The following is an 11,658-nucleotide window of genomic DNA, read 5'->3' as shown; positions in this document are numbered from 1 at the left end:
GGTATCTCTAATTTTCTTGAAGAGATCTCTAGTCTTTCCCATTCTGTTGTTTTCCTCTATTTCTTTGCATTGATCACTGAGGAAGGCTTTCTTATCTCTTCTTGCTATTCTTTGGAACTCTGCATTCAGATGCTTATATCTTTCCTTTTCTCCTTTGCTTTTTGCTTCTCTTCTTTTCACAGCTATTTGTAAGGCCTCCCCAGACAGCCATTTTGCTTTTTTGCATTTCTTTTCCATGGGGATGGTGTTGATACCTGTCTCCTGTACAATGCCACGAACCTCAGTCCATAGTTCATCAGGCACACTATCAGATCTAGCCCTTAAATCTATTTCTCACTTCCACTGTATAATCATAAGGGATTTGATTTTAGGTCATACCTGAATGGTCTAGTGGTTTTCCCTTTCGTCAATTTAAGTCTGAATTTGGCAATAAGGAGCTCATGATCTGAGCCACAGTCAGCTCCCGGTCTTGTTTTTGCTGACTGTATAGAGCTTCTCCATCTTTGGCTGCAAAGAATATAATCCATCTGATTTCGGTGTTGACCATCTGGTGATGTCCATGTGTAGAGTCTTCTCTTGTGTTGTTGGAAGAGGGTGTTTGCTATGACCAGTGCATTCTCTTGGCAAAATTCTATTAGCCTTTGCCTGCTTCATTCCGTATTCCAAGGCCAAATTTGCCTGTTACTCCAGGTGTTTCTTGACTTCCTACTTTTGCATTCCAGTCCCCTATAATGAAAAGGACATCTTTTTTGGGTGTTAGTTCTAAAAGATCTTGTAGGCCTTCATAGAACCGTTCAACTTCAGCTTCTTCAGCGTTACTATTTGGGGCGTAGACTTGGATTACTGTGATATTGAATGGTTTGCCTTGGAAATGAACAGAGATCATTCTGTCATTTTTGAGATGGCCGGGAGGAGTTGCCCCACGACCGAGGCCAGGGGTAGCAGCCGGGAGGAGCTACCCCAGGTCCAAGGAGCGGTGGCTGCGAGGGTGCAGGAGGGCCAAGAGGAGCTACTCCACGTTCAAGGTCAGGAGGGGTGGCGGTGAGGAGATACCCCTCATCCAAGGTAAGGAGCAGCGGCTGTGCTTTGCTGGAGCAGCCATGAAGAGATACCCCATGTCCAAGGTAAGAGAAACCCAAGTAAGACGGTAGGTATTGCAAGAGGGCATCAGAGGGCAGACACACTGAAATCATACTCACAGAAAACTAGTCAATCTAATCACACAGAAAACTAGTCAATCTAATGACACTAGGACCACAGCCTTGTCTAACTCAATGAAACTAAGCCATGCCCTGTGGGGCCACCCAGGATGGGTGGGTCATGGTGGAGAGGTGTGACAGAATGTGGTCCACTGGAGAAGGGAATGGCAAACCACTTCAGTATTCTTGCCTTGAGAACCCCATGAACAGTGTGAAAAGATGTCTGCCTGTACCACAGTTTATTTATTCATTCATCTACTGAAGGACATCTTAGTTGCTACTGACTTTTGGTAATCATGAATCAAGCTGTTATAAACATCTGTGTGCAGCTTTTCATGTGGACATAGGTTTTCATCTCATTTATGTAAATACCAAGGAGTACAACTGCTAGATTGTATGATAAGAATATGTTTCGTTTTGTAAGGAACCAACAAACTGTCTTCCAAAATAGCTGTACCCTTTTGCATTCCCATGAGCAATGAATGAGCGTTCCTATGGCACCACATTCTCACCAATGTTCGATGTTTAATATGTTTTGAATCAAATCTTTTGGATTTTCCAGGTATAAAATTATGCCATCTGGGAATAATAATTTTTTTGCCTTCTTTCTGAGTTCTCTACCTCTATGTTCTACTCTTGTCAATTCACATTGACTACTATACACAGAAAAATGGAGGCAGCTATAAAATAATAGCTCTAATAGCTTTCAGTTTAGTTCAGTCACTCAATCGTGTCCAACTCTTTGCGACTCCATGGACTGCAGAATGCCAGGCTTCCCTGTCCATCAGCAACTCCCAGAGCTTGCTCAAACTCATGTCCACCAAGTTGGTGATGCCATCCAACCATCTCATCCTCTGTCATCCCCTTCTCCTCTTGCCTTCACTCCTTCCCAGCATCAGGTGGAGTCAGTACTTCGCATCAGGTGGCTGAAGTATTGGAGTTTCAGCTTCATCATCAGTCCTTCCAATGAATATTCAGGACTGATTTCCTTTAGGATTGGCTAGTTTGATCTCCTTGCAGTCCAAGGGACTCTCAAGAATCTCCAACACCACAGTTCAAAAGCGTCAGTTCTTCGGTGCTCAGCCTTCTTTATAGTCCAATTCTCTCATCCATATATGACTACTGGAAAAATCATACCTTTGACTAGATGGACCTTTTTCAACAAAGTAATGTCTCTGCTTTTTAATGTGCTGTATAGGTTTGTCATAGCTTTTCTTCCAAGGAGCAAGTGTCTTTTAATTTCATGGCTGCAATCACCATCTGCAGTGATTTTGGAGCCCAGAAAAATAAAGTCTGTCACTGTTTCCATTGTTTCCCCATCTATTTGCCATGAAATGATGGGACTGGATGTCATGATCTTCCTTTTCTGAATGTTGAGTTTTAAACCAGCTTACTTACTCGCCTCTTTCACCTTCATCAAGAGGCTCCTCAGTTCCTCTTCACTTTTTGCCATAAGGTGGTATCATCTGCATATCTGAGGTTATTGATATTTCTTCTGGCAGTCTTGATTCCTGCTTGGGCTTCAGCCAGCCCAGCATTTCACATGATGTACTCTGTGTATAAGTTAAATAAGCAGGGTGACAATATACCACCTTGGCATACTCCTTTCCCAATTTGGAACCAGTCCATTGTTCCAGTCTGGTTCTAATTGTTATTTCTTGACCTGCATACAGGTTTCTCAGGAGGCAGGTAAGGTGGTCTGGTATTCCCATCTCTTTAAGAATTTTCCACAGTTTGTTGTGATCCACAGAGTCAAAGGCTTGATGTAGTCAATAAAGCAGAGGTATATGTTCTTCAGAAACTCTCTTGCTTTTTCGATGATCCGGTGGAAGTTGGCAATTTGATCTCTGATTCCTCTGCCTTTTCTAAATCCAGCTTGAACATCTGAAATTTCTCAGTTCATGTATTGTTGAAGCCTCACTTGGAGAATTTTGAGCATTACTTTGCTAGCATGTGAGATGAGTGCTATTGTCTGGTACATTCTTTGGGAATGTGTGAACATTCCTTGGCATTGCCTTTCTTTGGGATTGGAATGAAAACTGACCTTTTCCAGTCCTGTGGCCACTGCTGAGTTTTCCAAATTTGCAGGCATATTGAGTGCAGCACTTTCACAGCATTATCTTTCAGGATTTGAGATAGCTCAACTGGAATTCCATCACCTCCGCTCGCTTTGTTCGCAGTGATGCTTCCTAAGGCCCACTTGACTTCACATTCCAGGATGTCTGGCTCTAGGTGAGTGATCACACCATCGTGATTATCTGGATCATGAAGCTCTTTTTTGTATAGTTCTTCTGTGTATTTGTGCCACCCCTTCTTGATATCTTCTGCTTCTGTTAGGTCCATACCATTTCTGTCCTTTATTGTGCCCATCTTTGCATGAAATTTTCCCTTGGTATCTCTAATTTTCTTGAGGTGATCTCTAGTCTTTCCCATTCTATCATTTTCCTCTATTTCTTTGCACTGATCTCTGAGGAAGGCTTTCTTATCTTTCCTTGCTATCCTTTGGAACTCTGCATTCAAATGGATATATCTTTCTTTTTCTCCTTTACCTTCTGCTTCTCTTCTTTTCTCAACTATTTGAAGGCCCTCCTCAGACAACCATTTTGTCTTTTGGCATTTCTTTTTCTTAGGGATGGTTTTGATCACCACCTCCTATACACTGTCATGAACCTCTGCCCACAGGTCTTCAGACACTCTATCTATCAGATCTAATTCCTTGAATCTATTTGTCACTTCCACTGTATAATCATAAGGGATTTGATTTAGGTCATACTTGAAAGGTCTAGTGGTTTTTCCTACTTTCTTTAATTACAATAGCTATAAAAATGGACAAATCTCTCTTCTTCCTGACTCTGAGTTGGGGAGTTTCTCCCCATTAAGTTCAATGTTGTCTTTAATATTAAGATAAATATAATTTATCATGTCAAGGAAGAATACACCTACTCCTATTTTATTGAGTGTTTAGCAAGATTAATTTGTTGAATTTTTCAGCCTTTAGAGAGGTAATCATATGATTCTCTTTTGATCTATTAACATAATAAATTATATTGCTAGATCTCCTAATGTTAAATGGTTCTCATACTTTTAGAAGGTAGCCTTTTTAAGATATTTGTTTATTTGGCTGCCTCAGGTCTGGGTTGAGGCACGCACACTCCTCGGTGCGTCGCGCGGGATCTTGCATGTGCTCAGGGACTCTTTTGTTGTGGTGCCTGGGCTTAGTTGCTCTACCGTATGTGGGATTTTAGTTCCACAACCAGGGATTGAACCTGCATCCCTGTCATTGCAAGGCAGATTCTTAACTACTGGACCACCACGGAAGTCCCCAAGATAACCTTTAAAAAAAAAAATAATTATTTGAATTCTTCACACTCCAAAAAACTTTATTATCTGAACACTTGTCTCTGAAAAAAAAAAAAGTCAAATGTGCAAATATGAAGAAGCTACTCATCAAGTGCTCCTGTTCCTTTAATAGATCCAAGTTATCTATGTCTGAAAAAACCAGGCCCTTGCGGCTGGAGAGGCAGGAAAATGGCCCAGAGAAACCCCCTCCCCGCCAGTACAAATATGAAGCTTTGTTTAACTGTAGGTCGGACAAGGCCGGGGTGGGGGGTTCTTTGCCTGAGGACCATCCCTGGGCCCAGGGAGCTGTGGGGCCCAGAGCCCCATCCAACCTTCAGGTGAGTCACTCTCATCTCTTAGGGTCACCAGTCAGTTCTGTTAATGATCTGAGATCTGTTTCTCAACTTCTTTCACAATGCTGGGGGCCAAGGCCAGCACCCCTCGTGAGGGACTGAGGGAACGGGAGGCAAGGAACAGAGATCAGGGTCACCTGGGCATGGTAAGTCCTTTGAGTTTCTTAGAAAATGGCTTTCTAGGCTCAGTAAGGAAATTTGAACTCGTGGAAAATGGGAGACCTTTGCCTCTACAAATCAAATCCCTGTGATCAGCAGCCTATGGCTTCCCTGGCTCCATCCTTAACTCTGATGTTGTCCCTCCCAGTTTGGATGGGCCCTTTCCCCCTAGGTCTCTGGTGTCAACTCTGGGCAGCCCACTGGATATAATGTAGCAGCCTGGGCTGTCAGGGTCATGCAGACCCCAGGCTTCATAAATGCTTCAGCTGGTGAGTCCCTGGACTGTGGCAGAGTTTGCTGAGACAAAGCCAAAGGAAACAGTCCAAGGCAGGCGACACCTCAAAATTTGGGTAGAACCATACAAAACTGTCAACAATCTGCTTTTTTTGACCTTCAAAAAACAGTACTGTTATGTCCAAAATAGTCACAGAACCAAATCTGTGGTGCCACCCAGTGGCCAGAGCAAGAAAATGGTGCTTGTTTCATTAAACATGATGGTGGTGATAGAAAATAACATTTCTGGAGCTTTCATTACATCCTGGGGATTAGAGCTCTAAACAAGTAATATTGTTTAATGCTGTTGTGTTTCATGGTAACAATTACTGATTTTTATATACTACAGACATCTCTTCTGAGGTAGGCAGGCAGGTATTACTACCCCCATTTTATAGGTGAGAAACATGAGGCTTAGGGGATTTAAGCAAGTAATGTAGGATCACACAGCTGAGGGAGGCAGACCTAGGGCATACTCTTCACATCCACTGGTTTCCCTTCCTGCTTTAGGGAGATGAGGCTTTGACACTAGAGATCAGAACTCTCGGAGGTCCCAGCAGAGGCTGAACCAGGTGAACACACTCGATGTCTGAGCACTTACTGTCATACAGGAGCAGAAGATGTTAGTAGAATCATTAAGGTAGGCCATTAAATCAATAGTTTTTTAAATAAATTTTATTAAAAATTAAAAAAAACTGTATACTTTAAAAAAAATTGATCAAGTAATTGTTGGATTAGTGAAGTTCACTCTGGAAAATTCTGTCTAAAATTTATTCAGGATTTGTGTAACTTGGATTAAGTGTTTTAATTCAAATCTTCGTTTGGGGTAAAAGTGTCCTTTGAATCAAATGGCAAGGTCCAAATACCATGATGATAATGTTATGATGGGCTGCTTCCTCCCATCCTTGGCCTGGGGGGCCAAGAAGAAAAGCTGCTTTGTTAAGGAGGCTAAGGAAATGGTACAACAGAGGATGAGATGGCTGGATGGCATCACCATCTCAATGGATGTGAGTTTGAGTGAACTCTGGGAGATGGTGATGGACAGGGAGGCCTGGCGTGCTGCGATTCATGGGGTCGCAAAGAGTCGGATGCGACTGAACTGAACTGAAGGAATGGTAAAGCAGGCAGGACACCCCACCACCACCAAGGCTCCTGAGCTGGCTGGGAACAGTGAGTTGGGAGGGCATTGTGATAGCCAGGCCGTGGGACATTGGTCAGAGCCTTCCTGGCAGAAGAGGGCCAGGGCTATTTCAGGTGACTTACTTCCAAGACATTAGAGCTTTGTGGCTTTCTAGAGGTGACAGTGTCATTTTACAGCTGGAGGAGCTGGAGCACAGACAAAGGAATCAGCCTGCTCAGGATCACACGTCTATCTAGTGGTTGGCAGAGCCGGGTCATTACCCAGGTGCTGACTCCACAGCCCAGCTCCTTCCAGCCCCTGGATCAGAAGGGAAGCACTGTCGCCATAACTGACCTGTGACTTGTGATCTGGGAAAACCACAGAGGACGTGAGCCAGGACTTCAGCTGTTCCTGAGCCTGCACCACCTGAGAACTTTGTCCCATTCCAAGTGGGCCCAGGGCAGAGAGAGGGGGAACTGAAGTCATTTCCAGCACTGTCTTCCAGTTTCCTAGAGAGTCTAGTCCTGATTTCAGATGTTGACAAGTAGGAGGAAGAAAATCAAGGAGGGGGCACAGAGGAAGAGCAACGGGACTAGAGGACCAGAAGAAGAGGGCTCTGAGCAGAGATGAGAAGGCCTCAGGATTACTAGGTTACGTCTTCAGGCTAAGAAAAGGCTTACATACCAGGCTGCTGTTTTTCATGTATACCCACCTGAACATTTTTAGCTGTGCGCATGTATTACTTTGATTGACAATGTAGACTAAAGCAGGAAAGACTTCCATTAGACAGAAAACTGAAGAGTGTCAGAGCACTGCCCTGGCAACTAGAGAGATTAAGATCCCAGGGAGCCAGGGGGCCCAGGGGAAGGGCAAACAGCACCTTCCATCTAGGCCAGAGTGGAGAAAATGAGCCCTTGCTATACTGTATTCAGTACTTAAAATATCTGGTATTTACTATATGCAAATAATACCTCAATAAAGTAGGTAGGGTTTTTTGTTGTTGTTGTTGTTGTTTTTTTAATGTGATGGCTGCTGCGAAGCATGAAAGGGAATACAGGTGAAAGGATTCTGCTCAAGACCTTCCAAAAAACCTTTGACTGGGCACAGAGGGTGGGCGTCTCTCCTCCAAGCCAGGACAGCCTCTCAAGAGGCTTCATGCAACACTCTCCCGCTAGGGGGCAGTAGTTACCAGCGACCGCGCTCCGTCCACAGCCCCGGGCGTGGGCAGGGACGCAGAGGGACCCCGGAGGTGACAAGGTGCCCAGTGGCTCACTGAGCTTAGTCCTGGAGCCCATAAGTTGGGGTCGCTCACCCGCGGGGGGACCGAGAGCGGCAGGCCCAGCGGGTCTCACCTTGGGGGAAGGGAGCCTGAGCTCCAGGGCACACAGTGACCTCCTCCGGCCCTGGCTGTCGGGCAGCCCTGGGCCAGTGACCTGTCCCCCACCTGCGGAATGTAGAGGGCGGAAGCGGCACCCGCCCCTGGCCTGTTTTCAGGGTGCAGGACGCCGCGGCAGTGGCTGCCAAGAAGCTGCGTCTGGGTGAAATTCACCCTGCGTCTCCTGCGCCGCTGCCCAACCCGGCTGGCGGAGCCTCGCCGCTGCGCCAGTCTTTCCCCGACCTGCTCTGCTGGTGGAGCGGGTCGTCTGAGCAGTAGCAAGCCCCACCCACAGAGAACTCAGAGATCGCCCTTTGGAATGACAAAGAAGCATGGCCTAAAACTGTTCTGCTTAATTGTCCCTGTTGCTAAATAGGCGGATCTCCAGGCGTCGCCAAGGAGGGGACTGCTAAGGGGATGAGCTGAAAATCGGGGAGGGGGAGACCAGCCACTGCCCAAGTGCCGTGACCCAAGGGCCACCGGGGACCCTCCCCCAGCCCTGGGGCTACTCCGCCCTGGGTGTGCGGGTCTCCAGCCCTCTCCACCACACCTCCGCCCCGCCTGGCGCACTGCCTGGTTTGCCTAGTTCCCCGGACCAGACCAAGAGGCCGCTTCGCTGAGGACACACCGCCGGCTCCAGCCCTTTAGTCCGGGCGGCTCCCGACCCACCCCCTACCCGTGGGGCTCTCGCGGGCCTGGCCGGAGGCCGCCAGCTGGGCAGGTGCAGCCGGGAGCAGCGCGCGCTCGGTGAGTCGCCCGAGCGGCTCTGGAAGAGTTGATGGGGATCAAAGAAGAAGGAGGGAAGGTCAGGGAGGAAGGTGATTGTTTCCGTTTCTATCTTTGCTAGCTGCCTCGAGACCAGCAGAAGCTAGGGGACTCGGGAGGCCGGCTAAGGAGCTACGGCCTCCACGGTTTTAGGGGCAAATTTCTTCAAACTGGGATCCACTGGCTCTGAGCACTGACCTGCCCCAGCCTCTAGGCCATGAGGTTTTCTCAGGAAGGGGAAGGGAGCCAGGGGATATCCTCCACTATGGAGCACTAGCTCTGAACCCAGATAGAGGCCTAGACTTAAATCCTTTCCTACTACTCTGCTGCTGGGGGGTTCTGTAACTTTACTGAGCCTCACTTTCCCCATCTATAAAATGGGGATATAATGCTACCTCCCAGGGTCCCTGTGAAGATGAAATCAAAAGGCAGTGTAAAATGCTACACAGATAGGTCTTCATTTGCCAGAGAAGAATAACTATTTCTGGTCTCATGGGGTGCGCTTTGGGCCAGGCCTATCCTTTCCAAGGGTGAGGGGATGGCCTCCCTGACCAGGAGTCACATGGGAACACAGACAAGAGCCCTGCTGCAGGAGATCCTGCGGCACTCTGGTGAGTGGCTGTCAGGCCTCTGCGTGGGCCGCACAATAGACAAGGACAGTTTTCCTTAAGGAGGACATCCCTCACCAGACCTTCTTCCCAGACACCTTCCCCTAAGAAAACTGAGAACCCCTGTTGAATGAACACCTGAAAACTCCCTGCTACAGAGCCAAGTTCTCATTTTGCAGGTGGGAACTGCAAGGTCAGGGATGGTTACATGATGTTATAAGTTGGTAGAACTACCTTCCTCTCGTCTACTCTCTCTTATGTGTGTTTAATCCTGCGTGCTGCCTTCTCTGTTAAACAAAGGATAAATGTGGGGCCATGTGGGCAGCCAGAGAAGAAGGCACCAGGGTCAGACTGGCATGCTCCCAGGAAAGAGCACTCTGCAGGGGTTACTGGGGCTCTCTGAGTCCAGATGAGGATGAAATGCAGCACCAAACAGGAAAATGGACTCAGGAAAGCCACCCTCACTCTCTGAACCTGGGATGGACACTGGAGTTTGGAACAAGACCTTGCCCTATTTTGAGCCAGAGAAGACTCTTATTTGTCTGTTGAGCAGGGGCCCCCTTCTCCAACATTTCCTTCCACGCAGTCTTTAAAACCTGCTCCTAATATGGGATCCGGATACGGATCCGGATCCGGAGAGGGCTGAACCTTCAGCTTGCTGCCCTTTCCTGTAAGCAACAATCTGGCAGTTTTGTCAGGAAGAAGTTTAAGTTGGAAGATAACATGCGACGGCTGCCATTCTGGGCCATGCTCCTTCACAGCTGCGTCCCCAGAGCAAGATTCTGCGCATACTGAAAGGTAGGGCACCGAGATCCAGCCCCAGGCCTCTGGACTCAGCGAGAAAGACGAGTCTCTCTGCCCAACCGTCCTGTGCTCTAGCCTCCCTGTGGTGCTCTCTTCCCCAGCCACCTTCCCACTCACCGCTACCCACCCCGCGCCCAGCGCAGTGGTTTCTGCTTCTTTGTACCCCTGCCACTAAAATGGTCTCTCCCTGCTGCCTGCACTCAGACATCCCCGCGCCTCCCCCCGCCCCCCCAACCCCGTGCACACGCGCGCTGGCTACCCCTGACTATGGATATCAGGACCCGCTCCCTGCTCTGCAGTCGAATCTCTGCGGCCCTGGCCTTTATTCCAAACCCTCTTGTTCCCTGTCCTCGCAGAGACACGGGCGGGCTGTGGGATTTGCAGGATTTGGAACCCCGCTGGGCAGCTCAGGGTGCTTACTAGCATAAACAGGCTTGCATACTGATGGGGTTTAGGTGGGTAGTTGCCACGCCCCATGCTGTTGGCTCCGCCCCCTGGTGCTGTTGCCCTCCTCCAGCGTGGTCTCAGCCCCGGGAGCCAGCCGCTGGATGAGCAGCGATTGTCTCCTAAAGAACTCCCACACTTGTTAAGTTCAATGCCCTGCGATGTTGCCATCCGCTCCAGGGGAGATCTATCCTTGACCCTCTATCCTTGACCCTAGCCGTGCAGTGGTCCCATCCAGGTGGACTCAAGGGGCTGAGATGAATCCGAATGGATCCCAGATCGGGGGGACCTCAGACAGGACAGAGAAGCAATGAGACAGCACAGTGCAAGGCCTGCCCCAGGATGTTGCAGAAATGGGCTAGGGAGAGCTTCTCAGGGGGTCCAGACAGTTTGTTTAATCCATCTTCACGACAGCTCTGAGGTAGGGTTATACTCATTTTACAGATAAATAATACATTGGAGTTGAGAGACTAAGTGCTCTTTCACCATGACAGAGCAAGAATTTGAAACTAGGTCGGTTCAGTGCCAAAGCTTGTCTTAACCTCCATATTTTAAGGGTATCCTGCAAAGGGAGCAATGTGAGCAAAGAATAGAGGAGGAGACTACAGAAAAAGGTCATGTTTCTGGAGCACCGAGCTCTGTACACAAAGAGGTGAGAGTGGAGGCTGGAGAGATTGCTGAGTTCCTTGGAGAGCCTTGGAAGTCATAATCAGCAATGTGGACTTGGTCCTGAGGGTGGTGAGGGGCTGACCCCCCCACCCCCCTTCAGAGGTTTTATACAGGAGAGTCACGCACGCTCTCTGGGTGCAGTTAGGAGTGTGGGTTCAGGTGGGAGAGGAAAAGCAGAAAAATTAGTGTGGTCTACTTTAGACCATCTTGCTTCTCAATATTTTATTATGCGCACACATAGAAAATGATTTGTTTTTAAGATGGAAGATGACCCTTGGGTCTCTGGACTCAATACCTGGATAAACTAGTTCCCTCTCTGCTGCAGGGAACACGGGGGGTGGGGCGGGGGGGGGCGGTAGGGCAAGTCATTGGGAAATGATATGTTCTTTTTGGCTGCCCTGTGTTTGAGGGAAGTGCAGAAGCCTAACAGGAAGTGGATTAGATTTCTGGAGTCAGACTGGATCCAACTCCTACTTGCATCAGTCTACTAAGTTGGTTGCTTTGAGTAAAAAAACTTAATCTCTCTAAACCTATTCTTTCATCTGTAAGA

At 48.0% G+C, this 11,658-nt stretch overlaps 1 protein-coding gene across 17 annotated transcripts in view; it reads left to right on the top strand.

Annotated features, from left to right (window-relative positions):
- The first annotated feature begins 7,950 nt into the window (after window positions 1-7,950).
- The window catches only part of PIGZ (phosphatidylinositol glycan anchor biosynthesis, class Z), a 25,453-nt gene continuing 21,745 nt past the window's right edge, over window positions 7,951-11,658 (top strand). For 13 of the 17 annotated variants that reach the window (XM_010834368.1, XM_010834366.1, XM_010834363.1 and 10 more), the window contains exon 1: window positions 8,643-9,989. The gene's annotated coding sequence lies outside the window, so the exon portion shown is untranslated. The other 4 variants (XM_010834352.1, XM_010834351.1, XM_010834371.1 and 1 more) reach the window with 4 other exon arrangements.

The sequence above is a fragment of the Bison bison genome, unplaced genomic scaffold (assembly GCF_000754665.1).
Source record: "Bison bison bison isolate TAMUID 2011002044 unplaced genomic scaffold, Bison_UMD1.0 scf7180017864032, whole genome shotgun sequence".
In the NCBI taxonomy this organism is placed as follows: Eukaryota; Metazoa; Chordata; class Mammalia; order Artiodactyla; family Bovidae; genus Bison; species Bison bison.
This window is presented reverse-complemented; position numbering and strand designations above follow the sequence as displayed.